The 27,594-nt window shown below is 39.5% G+C and overlaps 1 protein-coding gene and 1 long non-coding RNA gene across 3 annotated transcripts in view; one reads left to right on the top strand and one right to left on the bottom strand.

Annotated features, from left to right (window-relative positions):
* The window catches only part of GMDS (GDP-mannose 4,6-dehydratase), a 432,191-nt gene that overhangs the window by 278,293 nt on the left and 126,304 nt on the right, over positions 1-27,594 (bottom strand). The gene's annotated exons all lie outside the window — the stretch shown is intronic.
* LOC142600754 (uncharacterized) lies at positions 22,010-25,676 on the top strand. Its single transcript, XR_012834318.1, has 2 exons — positions 22,010-22,437; positions 25,516-25,676. It is a non-coding gene; the product is annotated as an uncharacterized LOC142600754 (long non-coding RNA).

The raw sequence follows: 27,594 nt of genomic DNA, 5'->3' as shown, positions 1-27,594 counted from the left end.
CACGTTTCAGAAACGCAGAGCTTCACAGTGGTGAGAGTAAGAATCCTGTACATAAATAGGTGTGTTATGGAAAACGCGTACAGCTACATGAGCAGCAGGAATACTTTCTGGAATGTGTGTAACCTCACCGTATGAATGCACGGACTGAAAAAAAAACCTCAAACTTAACTGGATGCTGATTAAGTAACTTCTCAGCACTAGGCTAAGGAGAACCATCAGCTGCTTAAAATTGCAGCATAAACCCCAGAGAGGCTGGAAATAGGACCCTAGCAAGGGTTTTATTAACAGGCATAAAAGGGGCAAACTCCACATGACTTTACCCATCCATGCCTCACAAAATGGTCTTTCCTATTGCTTCACTGAAGTCCCAAGAATTAAAAAAAAAAACAAAAAACCCACTGCATTGTTTCAAACTAGTCCATCTTGGCAGCCTATTGCATTCTGGCTGTAGAAGTGTCTGCTTTCAAATTTTAAGCCCTCACGGCAATTATCCTGCTCTCAGACTAAACCTACAGAGCATATTTCAAAAGAAGTTACATCTAAACAGAGGGAATTCAACAGTGATCAATGTTCAACGGGCCTCAGTGGCAATAAACTGTTTACTGCCTTAACCTTTTAAGTTTGCACAACTGAAGCGCTCGAGAGCCCTGTGATGAATTAGCTGAAGTGTTTGGTTGCGAGTCGAGCAGGCGCTGGTTCAAATCATCTGTCCGGCAACACCGCCTGCCTTACGTCCCTGCAAACAACAGCCGGGTACCGAAGCGAGTGTCTGCTCATCCTTTCTGCAGTTCCATTGCCCAGCTGTATTTTCTGCCAGCTTTTACTATGTACGCCACACCTAGGGGGGGTCATTTTGGAAAACAAAGCCCATAAACTGGGCATGATCCTAACAATCTTTTTATTACCCACCTGATTATTACCTTAGAGAAGACATAACAGACAGACAACAAAGCGCATTCAGCACATCACTGCTACAGTAGCTGATCTAGATCTGCTACCCTCCTCTTGCAAGACTGCCAAAATAAATTGAACGGGAAAAAAGAATCACGCCTATTGCATTAGCGTCATTGTCGCCAAGGCTTTCCCACCACCCCGCTGCTGAAATACAGTAAGAGGAAGTAATCCACTACAGATGGCTGAAGACACCTAAGGCTTGGCAAAGTACTTTTGGAAAGCCTGTCTTTAGAGAAGTTAGTTTTTGTGCATTTCAAATGGAATTACTTTTCCTATAAATAAAATGCAAGGCTAGCTCTTTTCTTTTAAAGCTGTGTTTGTAATTCTGGGATTATTAAAATAGGTTCTTAAAAACAGCGAGACCTCTGTAGGTGTTCTGTTTTTACAAGTCCAGAAGAATTTGATTTCTGTCACCGTTACTTGAAACTAAACCAGGTGATCTCTACCTTGTCTTTTCAGATGAAGCGTCTTAAGATGTGTTTTTCTCTTCAGGTAGAGATAGTCACATGAAATCCATAGGCTAAGATATTACATATACACACCACAGTTAATTCAAGCTTTCTAAATCATAGAATGGTTGGGGTTGGAAGGGACCTTAAAGATCATCTAGTTCCAACCCCCCTGCCATGGGCAGGGACACCCTCCACTAGACCAGGTTGCCCAAAGCCCCATCCAACCTGGCCTTAAATAATCTAAGGAAATATAGAATCAATTTTATGATTCAATTTTCCATATAAAATTTGGAGATATTTGCATTTTTCTTCTAATTTCAAAAGGAAATAGGGTTTGGGGTGGGGTTTTTTTTTTATTGGGTGGGAGTTTTTTGATTTTTGTTTTTTTGTTAAACACTACACTTCAGTCTTATAATTCAAATACTTTAGTATGTAGCATGCTAGCGTAAGAACCAGGAAACAAAACCAGAAATACCAATAACTGTTTAATTTCATATAGACTAAAACATAAAAAAACATAGCTGGTATTATTTAAGTCTGCAGGTGAGAAAACTGAAAGAAGCATAAGCTATTCTGACTGATACATACTTAAATCCAAGGAAAACATGATTACTACTAAAGAAGGAACACTTTTTTGTTGCAGTTACTAACTTCATAAGTAACAATTATACACATAGAACTCATACTACTTACAATTTCCCTTTTTCTTGTATAAAAAAGTCCTGCATAACACAGGCCATATGATTTCACTCAGTGATTCTTATATCAAGCTGTATAAATAGCTAGTAGTTATTTATATCTCTTAGGCAGGCATCCAATCTTGATTTAAGGACTGCGAGTAATGGAGAATCTTTCACATCCTTTGGTAAGCCGCTCAAATGCTAATTGTCCTCACTTTTAAAAATTTGCACCTCTTCTCTAGTTTGAATTTGTTTAACTTTAGTTTTCAGCACTGGATCTCCGCATAATTGCCTGCGAGGTTAAGCACCCCGTAATACCAAACATCTTATTCCCTGTGTGAACAGGATCAAATAACTCCTTCACATTCACTTTAATGAGTTAACTCCAGCAGTCTCCTAATGTCATTTACTGGGAAGGCTGTCTTCCAGGCCTAAAAATCACTTTTCTCTTTCCTCTGAGTCGTTTCATATTCTGAAAAGCGGAAGACCTGCGGCGTTCTCCTATTAATTTATATAAGCAATATTGACACCTTATTTTTACTCAGTAGACTCCTGTCAGTGTATCACCTCCACTGATTTTCTGTCGTATCGCTGCCCTGTGCATGGTTCAGCACCTACTGCAACCTGTGAATTCTTCCAGTTTCTACTGTCCAGCATGCAAATTCCCCCCCCCCCCCCCCCCCCCCGCCTTTGACATGACTAAACTGCTTTCAGAGACAGAAGTGCCCACTTCTGCAGAGGATGGAGCCTGGCTAACCCATCCACTGGACCCTAACTGGCTCCTCACAGAGCCGCCTCGCGTATCCCTACTCCATATTCCCAAAACGAGAGGCACTGGGCATTGCCAAGCCCCAAAGTTAGCCTGTCTCCAGCTGTACTCACTGTCCTGAGCAGACATGAGCCAGGTACAGCTGTTTGGCCAGAGGTGAGGTTGGCAGTGGTAGCAGGCAGACTGCTGGGAGGAGGAGGAGGAGGAGGAGGAGGAGGAGGAGGAGGAGGAGGAGGAGGAGGAGGAGGAGGAGGAGGAAGAGGTTGCAGGAGTCATTGCACCACGCCAGGAGGCTGCGGGAGTGAGTGCCGTGCCGCAGAAGCGACGCAAACCATGTTCCACAGGATGACCAAGCTGCTGCTGAACTTCTCAGGCACCCAGCGCAGATGCTCATCAGCTCCCCTGCCTTAGGGGTCTCTGGATTTGTGCTCCCCTCTGTGCCTCGCCTCAGAGTGCCCCAGTGCCTTTTCCTAGACTAAACACTATATCTTACCCCAGCATGCTTACCTTTATCAACCCAAGCTGAAATATAGTTAAATGAGGTACTAAGCTAGTTTGATTAACCCTTTTTTACTTAAAAAACTTAGAAATGGCAATCAATTCTATTTGCAAACTGTAAAGCTACTCAGAGACTATATCAGGTTACCCAGGAACAAAACATTGTATTTGTGAATGACAGAACCTATTGGGAAGCCTGATAACATGATCATAAAGACATAAAAAGAGAGTATGTGAGAAGGAAGAAATGGGAAATGTCTCAGTATTAAGTTATAATTCTGCCATATTTCTAAAAAGTAGTAGTTCTGTTGACAACAAGAAACCAGACAGATAGCTAATGATTCCTCAAAACTCACCTTTAAAAAAAAATAAAATAAAAATTATAAGGCTTTCTGGTTGTGCGTGTGGGAAGTGGGAAGGTCTGGTTAAAGAAACTACTAGTGTTGTTTCTCTGGTGTTTCTATAAGGGAAACTAGCTAACTGGAGGTAGTGTTTTCTTGTGGTTTTTAAATTAAATGGTATGTTGGGAAACTTATTTGTCTTTTAAATTTATGAACAGAGTTGAAACTTTCAAAAGACAGTTCCTACACCGTAACTCTGCATTAAAGACAGAGTTTTACACTGGTACCTGTAAAATCTCAGCAAATGGGTCTTGAGCTCAGGACCCCAGGCACGTGCAACGTAGCAGCAGTGACTTACACAGCTGCAGATGGGAAGTTCAATTTCCAGGTGGTCATGACCCATCTCATGACGTAGACCTTGAGCAAAGGCACATTACTGTAGACACTGGAGCTTCCCTTGCTGCCGTGCCACACAAAAAGCTGTGTGAGAGAGTTAACCACCCTTGCTGTGCCTCCCAAAAAGGGCAGGAATAAGACTCCAGCAAAGACAGCTGCATCAGACTAACCTCTCTTTCTGGCTCTGCCGGCATCAACTACCCGTCCATTCACAAGCAGATGCGCTTTCAAACCTCTGGAGCTGATTTGCCAGATTAAGCTGCAATGATGAAGACAGTTTACCTTCGTCAGCATCTTTATTGAATTAGGGACCTCACTTGGATTGATCCAAAATGAAAGCAGGGGGGAAAAAATATAATCTCCTAGATTAAGCAGAGAAAATGACCCACCTTCCCAGTCCTACGTCTGAAAACTACACTCCTGCATTTATCTCCTGAGTCACATCACAGAACCCCTCCATCAAGAGGCAGAAAGAAAAAGTAGGTGAAAAAGACAGGAGCTCCTGAAATTTATTAACTTTGTCACAATGCCTTATAAGACCAAAATGTTCAGTAAATCTATCCCAAATCTTGTTTAAGCAAGTAAAGTTTTACTACAGTTCAGGTCAATTCTGTTGTATCTGTTTTGATTTCATCTGCAGAGAGGAACACACTGGAAACAGCTTTTTACACTGTGAAAGCAGTTCCTTAGAGTTAACAGTAATTTGCAAGCAAATGAAAGGTTTTCCCAAGCACAAGACACCTTTCACTCGCACTGATGAGCTCCTCAATTCATTTGTAGTAATTTCTGCAACACCACGGGATACATTTTTTCTAAACTTCATTATAAAGGTTTAGTGAATTACCACCCGCATCCCACTTCCACCCCCCCCCCCCCCCAAATAAATAGTAATAGACAGGTGTTTGAAAGTATCATAAAATGCACTGGTTTTCTGAGTTAATGGGAGGAAAAAGCTCCCCAAAAGAGAGACAGCCATCTGGGTTTACTGGGAAAAGGAAAATAAGTTATAAGAAACACTCCTTTGGCTCATTTTGGGCCCAGGCATTGTAGGAGTGAAATCATAAAAAATTTATTTTCTCCTTGGCTTTATCTCTCTGGCATGAAGAGACCTGGAGAACACAAATGAAGTAAACTTTGGAATGTCTGTAATAAATATGGCCAAAAAGCCTTAAAGTTATTGTTTCATATATATGATTATACATAGAGGGCCTCAATTCTAATTTACCGAAAGCAACAGCATACCACCTTTGGTGCACATAGCAGAATAAACCCTAGGGTGAATGTACAGACACACATGCTTATGTTTGCCTCTATATGTGTGCACACTAGCACCCCTCAAACACATCCACTTGTCATGTTCTGACAGCTGCATAAGTCAAATAATTAATCTGTGTGAAACTCTAAAAATTATTTTGAGGATTTTTAAATAGTATCATCCATCAATTTGTCAAAATCTTTTCTCAAGTTAATCAGGAAAAAAAACTTTAATAATGGTACTGTTTTCAAACCATAATATGCATTGAAAAACATAGACTATCCACTGAACAATTTAAACTACATCATCAAATGGAAAACTTTAATACATTTATTCACAGATTTTGCACATCCTTCTTCAAAAATACAGTTTCAACGATGGGCAACTAACCTCTAACTATTAGAGCATTTTCTTCTGAAAGCAATCTCTTTCCACAAATGAACCAAAGCGGGGTGGGGGGGAGAATTAAAATAATCAGACCTGACATACAAGTTTCCACAAGTTGTCTCAACATCCAACATCTGCTTTTGGGCTTTAAATATAGATACATCTAAGAATACATAATGATTGTGCGTTCCAAAATAGCAGCAGGCAAGTTCCATTAGCTCAGAGAAAATAAGCGCATCTCTCGATACTTTCGAGCACCTTTTTTTGGCACTACAAGACAGGAAAAACACATTATGTGATGAGTAGGAGTTTAATTGCTCTGGTGTTTTAACTTAGCCTATATAAATACAACTCGTTGCATTATTGTATATAGAGTGAACAATAATTTATAAAGAGTTTCCTAAACTATATTAGGAAAGCACATTACGAATTAATAGGCAAGCTAGGCTATACACTGTCAAAGGAAAAAGAAAGTAATTTGTTGCTTTCTAGCAGGTGCTAAAAGCCACAAACAACAGAGTGATGCCTGCTAAATACTGAAACGTGCCTGTTGTTTGCCCACCTCACCTCCCCTGTGGGGCAAAGCCCTCCAGTTGCACGGCCGAGAAGGCAGCACAGAGGTCCAGGCAGACGCCTGCTCGCTCCTCTGCTCTTCAAACACCATGTGAAGGTCACCCTAGCCTCGGCCAAAATCCTGCATCCCCCAGAAAAGTCAGCAGAGGAACATAAAGTATCTGAGGTTTCTATTTTATAGCACAAGTTTATGGAAGCGTCCTTTTGTTTTCTCAACAGCCCCAGAGCCTCTTGGCTTTCCGACTGTTTATAGAAGTATCACTTTTCTTTGCTTGATGTAAGGACACACTGTTTTGGTTGACATACACTGAGATCTTAAATACACAGCCCTGGACGCCTCAGTTTGGCTGCCGCTATTCTCACAGCCCCATGGTAAGCCAGCAACAGTCCCAATATTCCTATGTCAGGCACGCCATTAACACCAATTCTCAAAAAACAATACCAACATTAACCTGGAAATTTGAAGCAAAAACAGAGGCGTAGAAACGGAGAGTCTGGCAAGCTTCAGCAAAGAGAAGAGAGAGGAAATGCGGATGCAGACTGAGACTCCTTCAGGCACATTTTCCTCTGCCTGAAGATGCGAGAGAAGTGTTTCGGGGACATCTTTAATAAGAAAATGAAAATGTTTTTCTGAATTGCCTACTTGTCTGAAACATTAAAGAGATGGCCGTTACTCTGATCCCCTGGCAGCACTGATGCCGAGAGAGAAAGGAGCCGAGCGGCGGGTGCCACGGTGCCGAGTGCTAGTGGCAGGAGGCCTGATCCGAAGTTTAGGGAAGCCAAGAGGAGTCTTGCTCCCGACCTCATCGCTTGTTGGATGAGACCCGGGGACTGCAGGAGCAAACAGCCTGGGCTATTGACAGCCGGTACAGAAAGGAAGCCGCGCGCACATAAAGTAGCGTTGTGATACGAATGCAAGAAACCGGTATCACGGGAATAATCACGCAAGCTACTTCAAGAATTGTTAAAGGAGCTTTGTCTTACGGTTCTTGGAAGATTTCTGACATTGAAAGTAATTCCTGTATTTTAAGCAGTAAAACACTGTATAACTGTTACAGTATCTACAGCATATGCTACAAGACACTTATTTTTTGTGCTTGGCTGTAACCTACAACACATTCTACAACTGCATGGGGAAAAATAACCGCTTAACACTTATTTGAGGTCATGTGTGTACTCCAAAGCTTTAAAAAGCTGTGTGTTTTATGGTTTCTAAAACACAGGAAGAAAGCATTGACAAAGGTTTCGTATTTTTTCTGTGTTTCCATAAAAAAAAAAAAAAGGGAAGCACATTCATTGAGGGGCTCTGCGTGAGCACACGGCAGTGAAAACTACCACAGCGATCCAGATGGAAAATGCATCTCGGTCTCCATGCTGCTCCTAAAGCTTTTTTGACTTGCTGAAGGTGGGTGGGCAGAACTTGGAGAATTTGGCACCTGCACGATCAGAGTCTGTAAAGTTAGCAATTTGGCTATACTATGGTGATGAGGAATGTTGAACAACATCGTGACCAAAACTGACTCTGCCTCGGCCAGGCACATACACGTGTAGCTCTTTCCTATGTTCTGTACATTGTACGTGGTTTCTAAGGGCTCCAAATACCAGAGGAAATAAGTGCTTATCTGTCAAAGAGTCAGGAAAACAGAACAACAAAGGTGGAAGGGATTTAAAAAAATTCTTTTGCTGTCCTACCCCCAACTGAGAAGAGCTTGGCGCTTCCTCTTATTCCCAGCTGTTCCGAGTGCATTTGGCTTTAATCAGGTGCAGGGCAGGAACTCAACATCCTGTTGCCTTGCTCTGATTAGGAGGAGTCAAATTCTACAAATTGGCAGATTTCTTCTTTTAGTGTTCCTTATTTGATGAATCATTTGTTTTAAAGTATTTGGAAAGGGCCGTTACAGAGGCAGTGGACCCAGCTTGTTGCTGTTTCCAAGTCTATTTATAACCACTGCTCTGAAGAGTTTCAGCAGAATGCAGTTTCTTCTCCTTTAGCACACAGAAGGAACCATTCTGCTAAAGCAATGGCACAAAGGAGCAGTGATAAAAGGCCCGAGGAATCTGTGATCGGCAACATGCTGATAAAAACATACAGAAATATAATTTAAAAACTGTACCTTTGAGGTTAATGACCTTCTTTTTAATGTCCGTTCTAAATAATTGCAGTTCAAATATTTAAGTGATTTAAGCTATTCCTACTATCAACCTTGCAAATCTCACTTCAAATCTTAAAGTCATCCTCTCTGTCCTTTCATTTTACTCCTTTCTTAGAAAGATTTTGCAGTCATAATTTAACTGACTGAGCAGAGCCTGCTTTCCCATACTGTTAGCAGTAGCAATCCTGTAACTTTAAACATTTAATTTTTGGGGATAGTTACTAAATCAGTTGATGTAGTTAAAGATAGCATAAGAGCTATTAAAAAAAAAAAAAAAAAAAAAAAAAGTATCTTTTTGTCCAAGGCAAGATAATTGCTTCTCTAACTGAAAGTACAGTTGAAAATACACTAAGAAAAGGTGTACAGAAAATAAATAATATGACCACCTAAAATATTTTCCCTCCTTCAATACTGAAAATAAGAAGAATGACAAAGGAATAAATGTTTTACTACTACTCATTGTCACTTTTCTTTTTCCTCCTGGTTTAACTTGAGAGAAGCTGGCCAAAGAAGGGATGACACTTCAACCTACCCACGCACAGGATTTCCTCTTCCTTCCTCTTTCTGCTTTGCATTCTCTCACTTGAAAAAATATAAAAATATAAGGTGCTGACCAGACCAGAAGTGTATTAGATTTAGGAATAAACTTTTGAAATTAACCTTATCGCTTATACAAGATTCTTTCTCCTCAAGGAGGATTCATATTCATTGGGGGAATTTTAGAAACTACATACATCCAAGTTTGACTCAGATACCAATAAGTTTGCGTTCACTGCAAAGCAAGAAGTTGCTGGAAAGATCTATTTTATATGTTACTCAAATTCATTGGAGCATTGAAAGTCAATTTTACTGTACTTTGTTTTCAGCTTTTAACCACTCCTAGTTACAAGCTGCTGCCAAATTTTATAATAAATCATATGTTTTATGATTTATGATTCAGATCATCATCTGCCACACGGAAGTCTAGCTCTTATGTTTGCTAGCAACATCTCAACCATGAAATGCAATTCTGTACAATAAAAACTAGACAAAAAGGACTACATCTATCCTTCAACAAATCTACAATAGCTCATAAGAAGCCAGCTCCCAAGAAGCAGATTTGCTTTGTGCTGCTGAGTGGCCAACACCTGCTAGCCTAGAAACCCTTGGAAGAAAACTGAGATTAAGACCTCTTAGCTGCGGCCTGCTTCTGATGAAAAACAGCTGAAATACAGAGACAACGATGACCAGGAAAAAAAAAGAAAAAAAGGAAAGCTTTCTAGCTCCTGACCAGCTCTCTCAGCTGGGTCCTTCACGTTTAGAAAGGCTCCACATATGCTGTGGGGTGAAGAGGAAAGCAGCACGGTGCAGCCTTTCAAAGAGAAGCTCAAATAACTGTCAATACCTGGATCATGTTTGCCCCCACCATTTCACACACAAGGGACAAGCAAGGTACAGAAAAATCTTCTTCCAGTGCTTCATCCACAACTTATTGATAATTTAAGACTGGAGAAAACAGACTTTAGGAGCAATGAGGACTTTAACACAAATTACTACAGGAGAAAGAGAGATAACTGGTCCAACCACTCCCCTCTCTCGTTTAAGGAAATCTATGAGAAGGAAGGTTGGTTGTCTAGTGCTGCCTGCCAGTCTTCAGTCAAGAATGAAATTTTAAAAGCTATTTTATCAAACCCCAGCGCAGACTACTCATATGTAAACTTGAAAAAGTCAATGTCAGAGAAACAGAGAGTAAGATAATTTCAAAATAAAATAACAAGGGTTTTTTTTTCTCCCCACCCCCTCTATTTCAATGAAAGCCAAACAGCCATTCACTGCCATGATTCATCTCAAATATAGGGCTGGTCAGCAGTACAGTATCAGATTAATTTTATTTACTTCAGATTTGAGCTTGTTTGTTTATGCTACATTTTCATTACCTAAAGTAGGTATTTAATTTCGGAATTTTTCTCTTTTTCCAGGAGTAACATTGCCTCATTTCAAAGCCAACAATTGATTTCAAACAATTGATAGATAAACAATATCCAAGCTATATTTAAAAGCTCTTAGTCCCAGGAATTACTCTTGCTCTGTTGTGCGTAACAAAACTAAGCTTAATTACAAATTAAATACCCGTTCACTTTCAAAATGTGTCTGATGTACTTCACAGGATAGGTTTGGGTTTTTGGTTGGTTGGTTGGTTTTGGTTTGTTAGTTTGGTTTGGGGGGTTTTTTTTGTGTGTGTTGGGTTTTTTTGGTGTTTTTTGTTTGTTTTGGGGTTTGGGTTGGGGTTTTTTTTCATTCTGAAGATCCCAGTAAAAATAGAAACACACCCATGAGTTCTTAAATCCAAGAGTGTAAGGGAGGGGAGGCTGCAGGAGTTTGGGCTTTTTGGGTTGGGATAGGAGCTCAAGAACTGGAGGGAGGCAGTGACAGCCTTAGCATTTCCAAGAAGGCTGAAACAGAATAAAAGATTTGGGAAGCTGCTGCTACTTAACATTCTTTTTAACATGACAATAAAAATTGCTATTAAAATGTATTATCAGTCTTATTATTTCAAACTGAGTTTTTATTAAATGTTTCTTTCTTACCCTAAAAGATATATTAGAAGAGGTTTGGTGGGCTTTTTTAATTTGTATTTTTTAAACAAATGCATAATTTAACCATCAGAGCAGGTATGTATTTCTTCACTAAAAAAATCTCTCCAAGCCCGTACATGATTGAATGAACCATTAAAATATTTACTGACACATATCAAAGGGAATGTATTCTCCAGAGCCAGCACAATTCACTTGGTAAATAAATACCATAAATGTACCATTTTTTTATAAATCTGTTTTGCCAACAGACTGTATGGCCTCTGTGAGCCAAGACAGTCGATTGGCTGCATTTTTACATCCCAGAACATTAAGCTAATTGTTCACAAGAATTCTGAAAGAATTTAAAACTAGAAATACTGATTTTTATAGGCCTAGGTCAAGTTCCAGTCCAGTGTATGGGCGCAAGTCCCTATAAACTCTAGAGCAGGGCTCCTGTTTTTAAGCAGCACCAAGAACAACTATTCACTGCTATCCTGATCTAAACGGGAAAAGCCTTCTTGTTTTCTGATTCACTGAAGTAAACCACACTGAGTGCCAAGCGACACTTCTCCCAGTCATAGAACAAGCCTCTAAAAACTGAACCTTATGCTGCAAGCACTGGCAATCTTAGCTATACAAGCTTAAGTACTGTTTTGTTTTTTTTTTCTTTAAGAATATGTGTTCTGAAAACACTTAGGAATGTTCTTATCTTTAAATCTGCAGGTAGTCCCTCCAAAACCTTCGTATGCTTACAGCTAAGTACATAGGTTATTGTTGCATTGTTGCACAAATCAATATTACTTTTACACATATACACAGCATAAGGGCCAAATAGAGTATCATTGCATGCCCTAGTTTCCTCCATACTGAACAAACTGCCTACAATAAGAAAAGCTCCAAGTCAAATTTAATAGTCTTTAGTCATGCAAGGCAGCAGCTGGTCCGAGTTGGCTCCTTCCCTCTGTAACCAGAAAGCAAAAATAAAAATATTTTATGCATTAAATCTAAAAGACAAAGTTATTGCAATACACCTTCAGAAATCATAGCAACTTGTTTTATTAAAATATTTTTCAAGATTTTCCCTTAAACATATGTTGGAAGATATTAGTTCCTCTTAAAGGAATTTTAAAAAACATTTTCCTTCAGGACCCCATATCACAGTCCTAAGAATAGGGGAAAAAAAAAATCTTCCCCTCCCATTTTTCCTCTTCTCCTTTTCCACTAGAGCAAAGGACATCAGAAGCATTAAGGTCATTAGCCAGTTGGGTTTTGCCTTGCACACATACACTCATTAGCCAACAGGATCTAATAAGATAGCTGTCTCAACATCTTTCTTAAGGGTGAAGAAAGGACAGAAAGGCACGTGGATTTCCTTTGCTGCTAGCATCTTAATCACTCAAACTTGTTAAAGAAACAGCACTGCTCCTGTGATTGGCAAATTTGCACTACCTGCAATTGAGTAAGGATCTCTCCTACAACTTAATCACACCAACCACCTGGTCATAAAGGTCCCCTTCAAACTGCACATGCAGAAGGTGGCTGTTCTAAAAGGTGCATCACTGTCATCCAAGAAGGTTGACATATTTTGTCATACACAGGTTGGTCACAAAAACACTCCAGTGAACAATTTACTATGTTGAGGCCATAGCAAGTCATATTTCAGAACTCCATCCTTTTTCACTACGGCTCAGAAAAACTTGAACAAACTGAATGGAGGCATGTGTGTGTTTTTCCATTCTCTTTTTTTTTACTTTTTTTAAACATAGTCCTGGAAGGCTGGCACCAGGACTCAGCTGTGCCATGGACTTCCATTGCAATTCTGGGGAAGTCACTAAAAGCCACAGGCTAAGTGTTTTGCATTTAATGACGACATTCCAGTTGATTGCAAAGGATATAAGATTTCAACCTCAATCACACTGGGGGTCTCAATATTCACCAAAGAACATGAAAAATTTATTTTCTTCCAGCTTCTCTTTCCACTGCAGGTTGAAACCATCTTGTATCTCGTTTTCCTTTTTTTTATACCTCATCTATCTCACCTGTAGTGTCTTTGTCCCTGTGACAAATATCCTGAACGCTGGGCTGCTGGACGGCGTACGTTGGAGAGCAGATCCCGTCTTGGTGTACTCCCACAGGTAGAGCATTTCCTGCGAAGGACAGGCAACCTAGGGATCTGAAGTCCTCTAGGATGATACAGGTTTCCCACTTCTGGGGCAAGTAACTTAAGCACCAGGCTTTAAACAGAAAAGTAGGAGACTATTTCAGCCAGGGTTTTGAATGAAAGTGGCTATGACTATATAGTCAATAAAATAAGCTATGGAAGGAGGGGGTTAAGATCTTCCTCTGATTCATCCTCTAGAGCAAAATTCCTCTCTCCAGTAACTAACAAGGTACCTATGGAGACCCCCTCGCTGGGGTCAAGTCAGGAGGAAGTAAGGTATTTACCAATTCATGTTACCACCCTTTAATGTTTCACCGGTGTGAACAGTCCCCTGGAAATTGATGGTATCACTCATCGTAAGCATATGCATGCATCCCAACAAATCTATGACAGAAAGGCTCATCATCTCACAGAAGAAAGCTCTGGGAGTTCCAGTCAACTCCACAGGACCTGGTCTGAGTACAGACACCAATGTTGGCTGTTAAAAGCTTTTAAAAGGAAACATTTACCAATGGCCTACAGGTATGCTCCATAGGATGAACAGAGGGTGAAAACCCTAACAAACCCGCACATCAAATCTATCGTAAACACCTGTAGTCTGGCAAATTTATGCAAAATGACTGAATGGAATGAACAAGTTTGCTGCTGTGGAACTGGGGCAGCATGGGATCCTCCAGCTCAAACACTAGACTTTCTATAAAGCACATAATTATTACCCAGAGGGAAAGAGGCCAAGGAAGGATCATAGATGACCTCGGTGTAATCCTGGCTGTTCACTGGGAGGGGAAATGGGAGATACAGAGGGAGGAGACAGCAAAGAAAGGCTTTTGAAACCCATAGAGTAAAATTAAGTAGCCAGTAGAGAAAACACCATTCCCTTTTAAGTTGCCTACCGTTATGATAAAAACAGGAGGGATGAATTAACATAACCTCTTGTTATAATTTACAAAGTATTTAAGGGCAAAATTTGGCTTTAAGACTTTGGCAATGGCCCAAAATTTTTTTCATATTTCATTTTCCTTCATCTCTGATTAGTGAAACACTGTATCTGTCATTAAAGAGAAACTACCTACAACCTAACTTCTAGTCAATTACTTTAATAATGTTATAAAGCCAGTGCCTGTGAGATTAATATCTCTTCCACAGCAACTGATATTTGACACTATCAGGAAAATCAAGCACAAGTATATCACAGGAAGAATAATTTTCTCTTAAACTTAAATCCAGTAAAAAAAAACAAAACAAAAAAATCCCAAACACAAACAAAACAAAACAAACAAAAAGTAAACCTAGGCAAATAAACATGTGTACTGGGAAGATGCATTTGAACTTTCAAGAGAAATGTAGCACTGATACCTCACTATATGTTGCTGCTTGCATATGGAAAAGGTATAGACCTAGTAATTTTCTATGTAGTTAAGTAAATTTGGGTAAATTTTGGCCATATGAATCAAAGGAAAATAAATACAGTGTTATATTTGTGTGAGGGATTTAGAAATCTATAGGGCAAAGTTCTGCCCAAACACAGTGACTATCCTTTTGAGAGCTGCGTGAATAAACCTTGCTCAGTTATTCCCTGGAATTCAGTTCCCCAACAGGCTACCAGAAAGCACACCACACTCAACTGAGCTTTCATTTACGCTTTATAATTGGAAAATATGACACGTTTCCAAATTTAATTAGCACAGAAATTTTTTTTCTTCGTTTCCAAAGACACCTCATGTAGCTGCACTGAACAGGGAGTCGATTAAACAATGCAACTTACTAGCACGGGACAAAAGGTCATTTGGAAGGGATGTGCCTTTAAGGACTTACAAAGGCTTCATCCTCACTCCTGTATTGAAAGAGGAAGCATATCTCAGTAAAGGAAGGATGCCCACTTTAAATAAGGAAATGAGTTTGCAGGATGTACACATGCTGCTTTCTATTAATGATAAGCAAAGTCTACAGAAAAAGCAATAGACTTCTTCAGCTTTGGCAGAAGTCGTTGTCTTGTGGATTACCTGTAAAGAAATTTAAAATAAACAGACTGCAAATAAATGTCCTCTACCATTTTTAAAAAACTGATTTATGTATGTATAATGGAGATTAACAAACACTGATTACTATACTTTGCAGCAAGAGATATAATTACTGACTGATGATTTTATATGTAGGCCAGAGATGATAGCAGTGGTTTGGGGCAGCAAGAATGACTGGTTGTAATACTTGACATTTTCTTCTTCAAGCTAAACTTCGCAACTGGAGAGACTAGCCAGACTTAAGGTCTTCTAAGGATTTGCAAATTTCTCTCTTTAAGCTTAATAAATAGTCACAAAGTGATTATTATTTTCCATTAAAAATCTGTCATTTGTTTAAACATGTAATAAAAAACAGATTCTGCTTTGCAGCAAGGACTGAATATCTGACCACAAATTTTAAATAAAAATAGAAGGTATAGACTGTTTTGCTGTACTCTCATTTCACTCCTCTGTGAGTACATATTATTTGACCACTGAAGCTCAAGAGAATGCATATAATGCATACAGTCCCAGACAAATTGCTTTAAGACTGGAAAGGGCACATAAGCAACAATGTACAGAAATCCTTAATAATTACATAATTAGTTTAAAATATACATGCTTACATGCACACAATTCTTTATATAAATATGTAAATCTGTACGCACATTCAGATTCAGGTACAAGGGTAAGCTCAAAAAGAGCTCACTGCCTTAAAAAAAAAAAAAAATCCCAGTTAATGCACACCATCAAGTTTCCCATTGCCCTTCAACAATTCCAGGATTCAATGTTCCCATACATTATTATTATTACTTCATAAAACATTTTGGGTTTCAAATGACGATTCCTACCCCCCCACACCCCAAGTCTTTAAGACGACCAGAAATTCTGGCTGGCTTAAAACCCTGAGCAGACATCGCACAGTGTTGGCTTACAGCTGGCTGAGAGAAGCAGGCACGCTCGTTCACCACAGCTTGGACCATCCCGTCTAGCTGGGCCCCGTTCTTGGTGGGGCACACTTTCTTTTCTGCAAGGTACTCGGCACATCCAAGCTCAGAGCCAAGTAAGCTCCTTAACAAACGCTACGCACTGTTTCCAAGATGGATGTCAATGGACCTAGTTAAAACACAAATTCATCTCTGCATAATCGGCTGGAACAAGGCTCTTACGCTCTGTACACCACAAAAATCAGCATTTTTCTGTTTTTTTGGTTGCCTTCATCACACTTCTAAGACAAATTCCCCAGCCAGTCTTCCGAACAGTAATAAGCTGCACAAGGAAATTGTTGTGGAACCGAGTTAGGAACAACTTCACGCCAAGGCAGCCATAATCTTTATTTATCCTGTTCCACCATGTTGCAGAAACAAGTGTAACAAATTCAGGCGCATAGACACAGACACACATTGAGTACTGATGCCCTAGAATAATGCTGACTTTTATTCCCAGGTACCAGAGCCTAACAGTTCTGGTGACGGCAACACCTTTTTTGGATCGCACATGACACTCCCGTGCTATCTGAAGAGGTTTTGGTTTTAAAGAAATGGTTTGAATAAAACTTCAAAATATCTAGGTCTAAAAAGCAAAAAGTCTCATTACATGAAAATTATTTGTTCAACTAGCCTTAGAGGTGTCAACATTTCCATTATATACTCATATGTCTAATGTTTATTATTCAGCTGTAAAAATTTGCTGTTAGCCTGAAACTTGGCATAAAAGCATTTTTTAAAAATTTGTCGAAAGTCAGACTGAGTATTATATTACATAAGTGTTTTTTTTTTAAAAAGAAATAATTACTAGGATAAAGCTCTTCTGGGTGCTTGTGTAATTCCAAAACAAACAATTCTCCTTAAAAGTGTCTCTAGGTATTTATGGGAGAGAAGGAAAGAGGGAAATTAAAACTGACCAAGCAATTTCTTTTATAAATATAACTTTCTGCATATATTTTTTTCAATCAAGCATTTGTAAGGATTTTCAGCAAGCAGACTTTACACACATGTACAGCAACCAAATGAATATGGATAGACCACAACAGGTCCCAAGAGTTGTTACTGTCTATTGGGTCAATAATATGCAAACTGAGAAGGATTTACAAGCTGGACCATAATGGCTCCTTAGGACCCATTACCTTCTGATGGGTAAATAATACATGTTTTCTAAACTATTGCCATGCCAAAATGTGTGTTTGCCCTTCAGGCTGTAAAGGTTCCAAATAAACCAATAGGATTTATCAGATAAATAATACATTTACAGAAGCGAAATACATGTTTAACTAAACAAATAATGCACTTAAATGCTGACCAAAAGATGAATAGAAATGCCCCTAAATATTGTACATATTTAGAAGCTTCTTGGAAGCCAATGAGCAAGAAAAAGAAAAAGGGACTTACAGTAGCTAAAATCAAAGTTAGTTGGTAGGGATGAGGGGGATTTCCCCCCTTTCTGAACATATTTGCAGACAGTTTTCTGAAATATCTCTCAAAAACCAAACCCATACTCAGACAAAATAAAAGCTACTGAAACTGAGTGCATACAAGAAGCAACTACAGATGTTACAACCTTTTGGGGTTCTAAAGGCTGTCACACTTCTCAAGTGGTCTGCATTTCATGGGACATCCTGTTATTAAGCCATTTTCCTGACCATGTCCCAGGACGCTACTCTCACATCACGCTTGCTGTCTCTGGACTGTCTGATCTCCTCACACTTTCCTCCCAGCTTTGGCCAAAGCGTGTGAGCAAAGCTAGGAGGGAAGCACTGATCAAAAGTGTGAGAATTAACCTGATGATGTTGGGAAGTGCTGAACAGCGATCCTTGTGCTTGGGAAGGGGAGATAACACAGAGAGATGGTGCAGAGAGCACCGAGGAGGAAGGAACAACAACAAAACCTGAAAGGGAAGAAGCTGATAGCAAAGACAAAAGGCAAAGGAGGAAAGGAAAGATGAAAGGACCACACACACAAAAAGATAGCAGCAGAACAAGATGTCCTGCATTTCGGAACTTCAGATTCTGCAGAGAAACCTTTGTCTCTCCCAGAAGTCTCGGGAATTGTGAGACGTGGTTGACAGTGAGCAAAACCAGTGACTTCAAGTATAACACCAAAACTAAGCTTGAGAAGTACTCTAATGGCCCACCTCTACTTCGACCATGCATTTTCTGGGCGGCATTTTAAACACATCAGAGATGGTTTTATTTTTAAGTGCTTATTTTACTCTATGCTTGCATTAGTATCTGATGACAGTGATGAAAGAACATGCAACGCTCCTTTATCTCACACAGGGACAACACAGTCTAGTCTTGACATTACTAGCAAATCTTAATTAAAATTAACCAAGTTGCAAAACAGTGGCTTTGGGACTGACAGGAAGAATCAATCAACTACTAAATTTAATAAGAACTGAAATAGCAGCAACAACCAAAAGACGGACTGTAGCGGAGAAAGGTGCTGTGCTTGAAGACTACGTGAAAGGGAGCACAGGTGATCAAGCCTCAGAGCCTCCACTTCCAGGAGACCTCTAACTTTAACCAGCAGCAGGCACCTAAAAGAAAGGCTGCAGTAGTTGGCAAGGAATTCGGTGTTATTTTTGACCTGCAGCCCAGGTAAACCTTTACAGTTGGGTGAGGAGGGGATAGATATCGAAGCAAGCCAAATACTTGAACAAGACCTGCATTTAGTCATCGCAGCAAAAATGTTCTTCTGTTTCCCTTCAACTGTTTGGAGAGCACTTCCTAAAGGGAAGGTGGCAAAGCTTGTATCATTACCCTTTTCAAAAAGGATCCTGCTGAATAGAGAATTTCTTTCATATCTGCAGGAATGACAAAATGGACAAGATTCTCCAAAGTGCACTTCACAAGCCTTTGTTTCTTAAGTTAACAATAATTCTTGAAACAATAGGTCTGGACAAATCATCGCTTGTTCATTGCTCCAGATACAAAGGAAATTCTATATTCAATCTCCACTTCCTTCAGTAACATTAAAATCTCACCTTTGACATTCAACAGAATATGAAAAAGAATTTTGTCTCTATTTTCATTTAAAAACATTTTTAACAGCTTCTTTACACCGGAGGGTAATATTTTAGTAGCTGAAATAATTAATATTTTATAATACATAACAACCAGTGATGCACTGAGGAATATACCAGTTTTATTAACGTATTTGTCCTGCAAAAAGAAAGATAAGACTGTTGCGTTTTGACAAGCTTTTGAAAAAGAAATTTAACGGGTGTGCTCTAGGGTGTAAAAAGTTTCAGTTCAACCTCCATCTCCCTCAACTAGTCAATAATAAAATTCAGCAGGACAAAATTAAATGATAAAATAGAGTTTCCTTCCTGAAAAATTTATTAACCTTTTCTGGACAGCTCTTAAGTTAAGAAGGTGTTAATAATTGATGCAATATCCAAGCGTATCTCTCCAAAGGAATCTACCACCACCCACAGTCATCTTTATACAGCATACGGAATCATGGACAATCAACCCTCTTGAAGAGTAATACTGTGCTATAAATACTCTTGCGAACAACCTCCTGCATGCTTTAGATAGCTCAAAAATAATAGATAGTCTTCAAAAATGCAGGAATTTAGCATTAGTTTCAAAATTAGAGGAATGAATCTACCAGAAGAAAAAAAAAAATTACTCTCAGGCTTAATACTTCCCAATTATTAGCTCACTCATCATACAGGATGACAAGATAACTCAGCGTGGGACTAAAAAATGGTGGGCTATAATTTTATTTATAATATGTACCCAATATCAGGCATAAAGAAGTCACATCTATATCCTACAATCAGTGAACAATTAAATCCTCTAAAATCTGCTGGGCAGGGAGGTAGAAGAGATTATTTCCTGGATCCAAAGGTCACTTACCTAAAGCTCAGGGCTCACCCTGGTTTTTCTTTTGCAGTGGCCAAGGTGTACCAGCCTGCTATCATACCACTTACTTCCCAAGGTTGGCCCCTGGCCATCTAAATACTCAAGATCCCTGATCACTGGGACTTGCCCTCATACTTAAAGGTATAGCTATTTAAAAGCAATTTGCCTTCCCAACACAGCCTCCATTCCTCTGAAATTTCTGATGGGGCTATGCCAACCTGACCCTCAGAAGAAAAATCCTGCTCAATCTGTCTCCATTGCTGCATGTCACCCACTGTTTCCCCACATTATTAAACAATAACAGTTGTTGGTGAAACAACTAATTTAAAAAAACAAGTTTGCACTCCTGAGGCGAGTCCTAGTTTATAATCCTTTTTCCTTGCCCCTCTTCCTGTCCAATTTGCTTTCCTTGCTTCTGATTTCCTGTCTGGCACTCACCGTAGCGAGGAAAGACTCTTGTGACTTACCTGAAGATGGTCCTGTCTTAATGCTATTTATCTGGGCCACCTAGACTCCTCATTTGGTGACCAACTGGGATATTTTATTTTATGATTCTATTTTAAAGTTTAGGATATCTGTCAGTTTTAATTGTATTATATGTATATTTAACCTAAACTAAATTTTTATTAAAATCAGTAGCTAGTTATACGTGCATCAAACTCAAATATATAGACCACCAAAACTGACATTAATTTTTGAAAGCACGATGGCAAAAAGAAATCTCCACAAACAGCTGCACCTGCCTTGGACATTGAACCATACGGATTAGAAAGTCAAAATATCTTTGTTCTGCCTATTTTTGCTAACCTCTGAAAATCACTAACACTCTATTCCTCAGAACTGACAATACTCATCTGCCTCATGTTTACCTCCCTCCTGCCTTTGAGGTGTGATTCGCACCTGTAAAAGGCATTTGAGAATCTGAAATAAAGAGCGGTAGAGCAATCCACAGACAGTGACCTCCCTTCAGCGTGAGGCCTGCTAACAACTCACCCTGGGCAACTGTTTCTCTTGGTCATGAAAGAAGGCCTGTACAATTTATAAGAATTAAATTGAACACCTCCATCAGAAATACAAAAGCATACTAAATTAATTAAGTCCTTTATATCAGCCAGAGATAGTAAACATTTCTACATCATGGCTGCTTTCTAGTGCTTCCCTGCAAAGGCTGTATAACAACATGTACTTGCAGTAGTTTTGCCAAGCCAGTAGCTGGATGGGGGAGGTTGGGATGATATATTCCTTAAAAACTGTGAGAAGTTATACTGGGCAAAATAATCTGTACTGAAGCGAGGTATCAGGAAGTCTCTACGTAGCAGTTTCTCAGTAGAAATAGCATCTTTCAGGTAAGAGCTATTAGAGTAGTTAGAGAAGCCCGGGTCCTTTTTTGGGTGTAGATTGTGTAGCACTGTATCCTAGGTGAAAGTCTAGCAGAGTATTTCCATTGTGGCTGTGTAAATTTGTCCTGTCCAGACTGTTTCAAGCTGTTATAAGCATATTTGCATATTCTTCCACATTCTGTAAAACACAAGGTTTATAAATAACCAGATCAAATCATTCTGATAAGTTGCTTGTATGAATATAAAATCAGTATTTTAGAAGGGTTTTTTTGAGAAACTTCTGGATTCAAGGTGTTGAAAGAATATTATTTATTATGCTTATAAGGACATGGATCAAATAATCAGTACTACAGTTAAAGCTCTCCACTCTTTCACACTTATTTATTTGCTATGTGTAAGGAAAGGAATGAAAACACAGTCTGGTAACAGAACTCATTTGCACGAGTTCAAAGACTGATATATAACTCATTAACAGGATTTGCCATGGTTCTGTCAAAGGAACCAAATTAAACTGTTTCTAGACTTCACTTGTATTCCATGCAAATGCTGAAATTCAGAACAAGTCGAATATTTAACACTCCCTCCTCTTACTCTATTCCTAGGAAAATACAAACAGAAAGCAGTTTTGGAAAGTCATCGTAAAACTGTTCCAGGAGGAACCACGAACCACAGCCTGAGACTAGCTTTGCCATCAAGTGGACCGAACAGAAGGTGTTCAGAAGGTTGCAGCATCTTAAGATTCAAAACACTCGTGGTGGGGTGCATGGATAATCTTCTCTTGAGATGCCTGTGGTCTGCAAGGTGAACCATTACGCTGTAGCCTGCCCAAACCCAGCAGTTTGTCCGTGTGCTTCACCCAGCTGAGAGACATAAAAGCCCGACAAGCTTCAGAGACACTGGAGCCAAACCTGGCTTCATCACTGCCCCGGTGGGATTTGTCTTGGCAGAACTGCATTCCACTCCCACCACTTTGCTTCTGCAACTATTAATCTCCAGCAAACTGGTGCAGCTTGGAAATTTTACAACGCTTCTATGTGCTAGAGGCCGGTGTACAAGGTAAGGGGGAAGAACAGGAAGCAGCAGGGGCCGGGGCAACACCCCAGTCCTTACTCTAGTGAAGGCCCCAGGTGCTGTGGGCACCCACTGAGAACAGAGAAGATATTTTCAGCAAGTGACATGAACTTTGCTTGGAAATAATCCTTCTGTATTAACCTCTGGCTACTACAGGAGGTGATTAATAAATATCCAATACCCAATTCCATCCCACACACTTCCCTCTAGCACAGACCTAAAAAAACCCTGTGCTATCCCTCTGTTTTTGAATCCACCCTAGATCCTCTTAACTACTGGGTGGTCTGTTAGTCTACCCTGCCACCCCACAGGTTCCCAGCTGCTTGGGTTTGGGTTTGCTCATCTGATCCCTTGCCTCCCCCACACTGGACCTCTGTTCTCCAGGATCTCCAGGCCAAGGAGCAGCTTGTGGGAAGCTCAGCAGCTTCACCATCACCCTTGGATTTTGAAGAGCAGGCGTGGTATTAACCTCTTCTCTGCTGCTCCCCCTGAAACCTCACTAAATCTATGCATTTTCAGAGAGTTAAGTTTATCCTCGTGAAGGCTAGGTATTTAACTTGTGTTTAAGAAAGCAAACACTGAAGGAACCAGCGAATTAGTTTCCCCAGTCTAAGTGTGCTCTGAACCTGCCCCTCAAAAATTGTTCAAACTCAGTCTACCTTTGAATCTATTTTTATTTTCTATATACACACAGAGAAAAAAATAGCATGGAAATAAACAGCAATATAGGCACACATATTCACACCTTGTATCTATATTAAGGATATACCACTCACAGAATTACTGATTGATCTGGTCTGCTATATTAGCACTTGAAACAGATACACTGACACTTTCCAGAAAGGAGAGATGGCAAGGACTAGGGGCTTGCATATTTTAAATGTATACACATATGCATACACTTAACTGTGATGGGGAAAATACCTTTTTAAAAAAATAATTAAAAAAAAAAAAAAGCATAACCTTGGAGCTGTGCTTGGATTCTTTTCCCTTTAAGCTTGAAGGAAACTAACCCCAAGCTTGAACAAGCCCCATAATACAATGCCGTTCTTGTCATGAGCTCTGAATCAGCTCTGCAGCACATAGTGTACATATTGAAAAACAGCTGTTGGGTGACAGACTGCTAGCTGGGAAGTTCGAGTTGAGTGAAGCGGTTAACCCATGTCCCTTCCCCATTGATAAAGTGCTTTGATAAGCAGGCCATACTGGTGAAAGCTAGCAAAAGAGCCAGGGCTGAGGCTTTCGGGAATGAATGTAAGACTTGTTTGGTGGAAGCAACTTAAATCTCTTGCACAGCCTCCTCCAGTTGTTTGTTACCCACCCATCCCCAGTTACTTTTAGTACATGTTCCTTCTTTCTGTTTGCAGCAGAACCAATTCTTTGATATGTCAAAGCAATATCCTGTACATATGGGTAATAAAACCAGAAAACTCTGCTAAAATGTCTCCCTTACTGCAACATTTTATAAAAGTGTTTTCTGCGATTCAAAATGTTACCAGTGGTATAGCATTAAAAAAAGGTCTGTATTGGAAAAAAGGGTCTGGACTAACCACAAGCAAGAAACACATGGGCTTTTTTTTTTTTTTTTTTTCTATTTTATTAACAAAAAGTAATTCAAAGAAGAAAGATTTCTTGGGATTAATTTCTGAGCTTTAGCTAAGCCCTTTTGGAAATAAACTTGTTAATTAAGTACAGATGTCATGTAGATCTACAAAAACCCCTATCCCTCTTTTCACAAATCTTACATTTTAGAACTATGTCCACAAGCTGTACTACTTACAAAAAAAAAAAAAATCCTACTAATAAAAAGATATTTTTCTCTTAGCACCTAAGTTGTTTAAATAGGTCTTGCATGCACAAAAATTTACATAAGGGTTTCTGTCCTTCCAATACAATAGCATAAAGTTCTGGTTCAATTCAGTCAGAAGTAGACGTATTCAAAACTCTCTCTCTCAAACAAATCATTACCTACATAATAAGGCTGAAAGCTTACTGTACTGGATATACACTGGCACACTGTGACTATTCTTTCTCCCCAGTATTCTGATCTTGGTGTCTCTATAGTTCTGTCACTCAATCGTTTGAAAATTGAAGAAATAAATTATTTACCAGTTGTTGCTTGACCTCAGAAGAACCATGCTATTGCTTGAGCTTTACATAGAATTATTCAGCTGGCTTTATATTAACATGCATGTTAGCCTATATGTGGAGTAAGACATATTCCTCAGTATGGTCCTACAAAACCTTTTTATTTAAGATTAGATTTTCTGCTGTTAATGTTGACTATTCTGCAGAGATAACAGTAATGCTAAATCAGCAGGAAGTGTTTCAGAAAATTTTAATAGTTCTGCAGGTGCAAGTTCATAAGAAATACTTTTTCAATGTGTTTATTCTTTCTTAGCATTTTGATATACCAAATCAATCAAAATTGATCCGAAGTCATTTTTCTGTCTGTATTTAATTGAACTTTTTCTGTCTGGAAAAAAAAATAATGAATTTTTTCTGTCTGTATGAATTGATTGTAATTTTTAAATATCTACATGTAGAACATCTGCAAATGGGTAAAAAAAAATACTAGAGAGGCAATATATCAGTACCAGCAGAATTCCAAAAAAAACCAATTAGGAATTGTTTAAAAGAAAAAGCCTTGTACAATCTTCACAATAAGTATCTAACCAGAAATGTTTGTTAATAAGAAGTATGTTAATTTTTCAGGAAAGCTATGTGGAAGTATAAATAAAGAGTAATAACAGTCCTCCCTATATTTTAATTACCAGCATATTGTTCTAACATTTAGAACATTTACAGGTTTTGTTTTATTCTGTTCTTACCAAGAAAAGGGAGTGGTCAATCCTTTTATTTTTTAAACTTTCTTAACTACCTTCATCAAAAACTTGGTACAGCAAAACCAGAAAATGTTCTCTTTTGTAACAGAACAGAAATCTGAAGAGACCGGACTGTGTGCAGGCCTATTTTGAAACCACTTTGTTTATTTAGGCAAAATAAATCACCACTAAATTGATTATTAAAGCCAATTATTTGAATCGATTTTATATTGTACAGAGTAACAGAGGTCTCACTGTACAGCCTGCAGTACCTCAAGGTTCTGAATACTCCGATCATTTATGGAGGGGAAAAAAGACAATTTGGCTAAGGATATCGAGGAAAAAACCTACAGTCCCATGCAAAGGATCAGAAGAATATTAAGGCAAAATCCCCCAAACCTCAAAACAAATGGAAGCAAGAAATAACACCACTTTCAAAATCTCATCCAAAAGTCTCATTTACCAATACATTAAATAATTCACTGTAAACACCCATGGTTTAAATGAAGGACTTGAAAACGGAGAAGGTCTCGAAGCTTTGCCTTTAGCCAGCAGAGGCAGGAGGGCACCTAGACAAAAACGAACAGGCTAGAGATAATCAAAGGCAAAAGGAATTTCTGGTGAACCTTCTTTTGTGTTACCCACACGGCTGCTGAAAAGCCAGGGTTGGTGTCCTGTCTATTGATTTAGTGGTTTAAAAGCTGGTTTTTTTACACAGAATCTACCTACTGGAGTATATATGCAAAAGCTACAGCATTTGCAACACCCAGTGAAGCCAATTAACCCTACTTTTCCAGAACATTATATTGTTTTGGAAGAACGTGGTCTGTTTCAGACATATACAGTGAAAAACTGGTATGTGCTTATAGGGCTACGCACAAACCTGAGACATTTCCAAGACAAATCTGAGACATGCGTGCTTCTGGTTCCTGAATGCTTCGGGGTCCAGAGAAACTTCCCATTTCAAAAGAAGTTTAGAAAGGCTCTGAGAGCACGTCCCCTGAGCAAACCTGAAGTATTGCTGTAGCCTGGATACACACGCTCAAATTGAGCTGGTATGGATAAACACAAAGCACTGAAGGTAAGTTACAAACTAACATTTGTGCCAAAAAACCTTAGACAAATAACCTTGATAGAAAGCTTGCTAGCCCAAAGCAGAAGTCCATGACATCACATCTCCATTGCTACCTGTGCTCGTGTTCATTAGGACAGCCCTTAGAGAGCTGCACGCTTCTGTTTTGCAGCAAAGATACCCCAAAGCAACAGCGGCTGCAGCCCTGTCCCCACCACACTGACCCATCACAAACCCCACTGACGTGATCCCCTGTGCTCAGGGATGAAGGGAGGCTCTTAGCCTTTACAACAAAACTTGCCAGGCTGACTTCTCCCCAACCTTCCTCCATCTAGTCCTGTAAAAAATGACAACCGCTACCTTTACCCATAATAGGGAATGGCACCAGTCAGAGTAGAGGACCAATTCAGTGCAGCCATCCCAGAGTTTGCAAACTTCTCTGTGGGGACCAGATACACCAGTAACTGTGTTTTTCCTTGTGGTGACACAATTTAACGACATAAAAATATATTTTTCTGTAGGTACTTTATGAGGTAGTACTAAGCTTGAATGGAAAGCTCTGGTTCAGGCTACAAGCAGTGTGATGCTTATGCCTCCAGCCCCTAAGCTGTGTTCTTTGGCTTCTTGTCAGCTGCCACTTGTTATTTGTTTTAAATTAGATTTTAAATTCTAGGTCAGTGGTAAATGTGTTTTGCAAACTGGGAACAAGACCTAAGAAGGTATCCTATACATTACTGTATAAGAAATAACGAAGGGCCTCATCAGCCGCTTATAGGACAGCCCATATTAGCGGGTAAGATGCTGTGCTGTTCTTGGGATGCTGAAGTGGGATGACCAGATGGGAGGGACAACCACCACGCTCTGTTACTCAGGGAAGAAAGTCGCATGCAGCATGCACTTGTGTCATGGAGCTGGAGTGGAGAAGACTGAGCAGGAGAACGTACATTGATGTTCACTTGTGGAAACACAAAGGAAGGGCAGAGATGCCTATCGGTGTTCAAAACCAAACTTTTTTGTAGGAACCCTGTTCTCTGGCCCTGTGATGTGGTTATGCCTGTAGCCTCCTGAAGTACTCATTTCAAACTACAGTTGATCATGAAAATTTCGTCTTTTAACATAAACTACCAATAGTTATTGCAGAACCAAAACCAGAGGACTGACAATTTCCATTTCTTCTTATGAATGCAAACATATTAAATACCTAGAACAGTGCCAGAAGACCCAAATTAGGTCTCCCTTCAAGAG

Source organism: Balearica regulorum, chromosome 2, assembly GCF_011004875.1.
Source record: "Balearica regulorum gibbericeps isolate bBalReg1 chromosome 2, bBalReg1.pri, whole genome shotgun sequence".
NCBI lineage: Eukaryota > Metazoa > Chordata > Aves > Gruiformes > Gruidae > Balearica > Balearica regulorum.
This window is presented reverse-complemented; position numbering and strand designations above follow the sequence as displayed.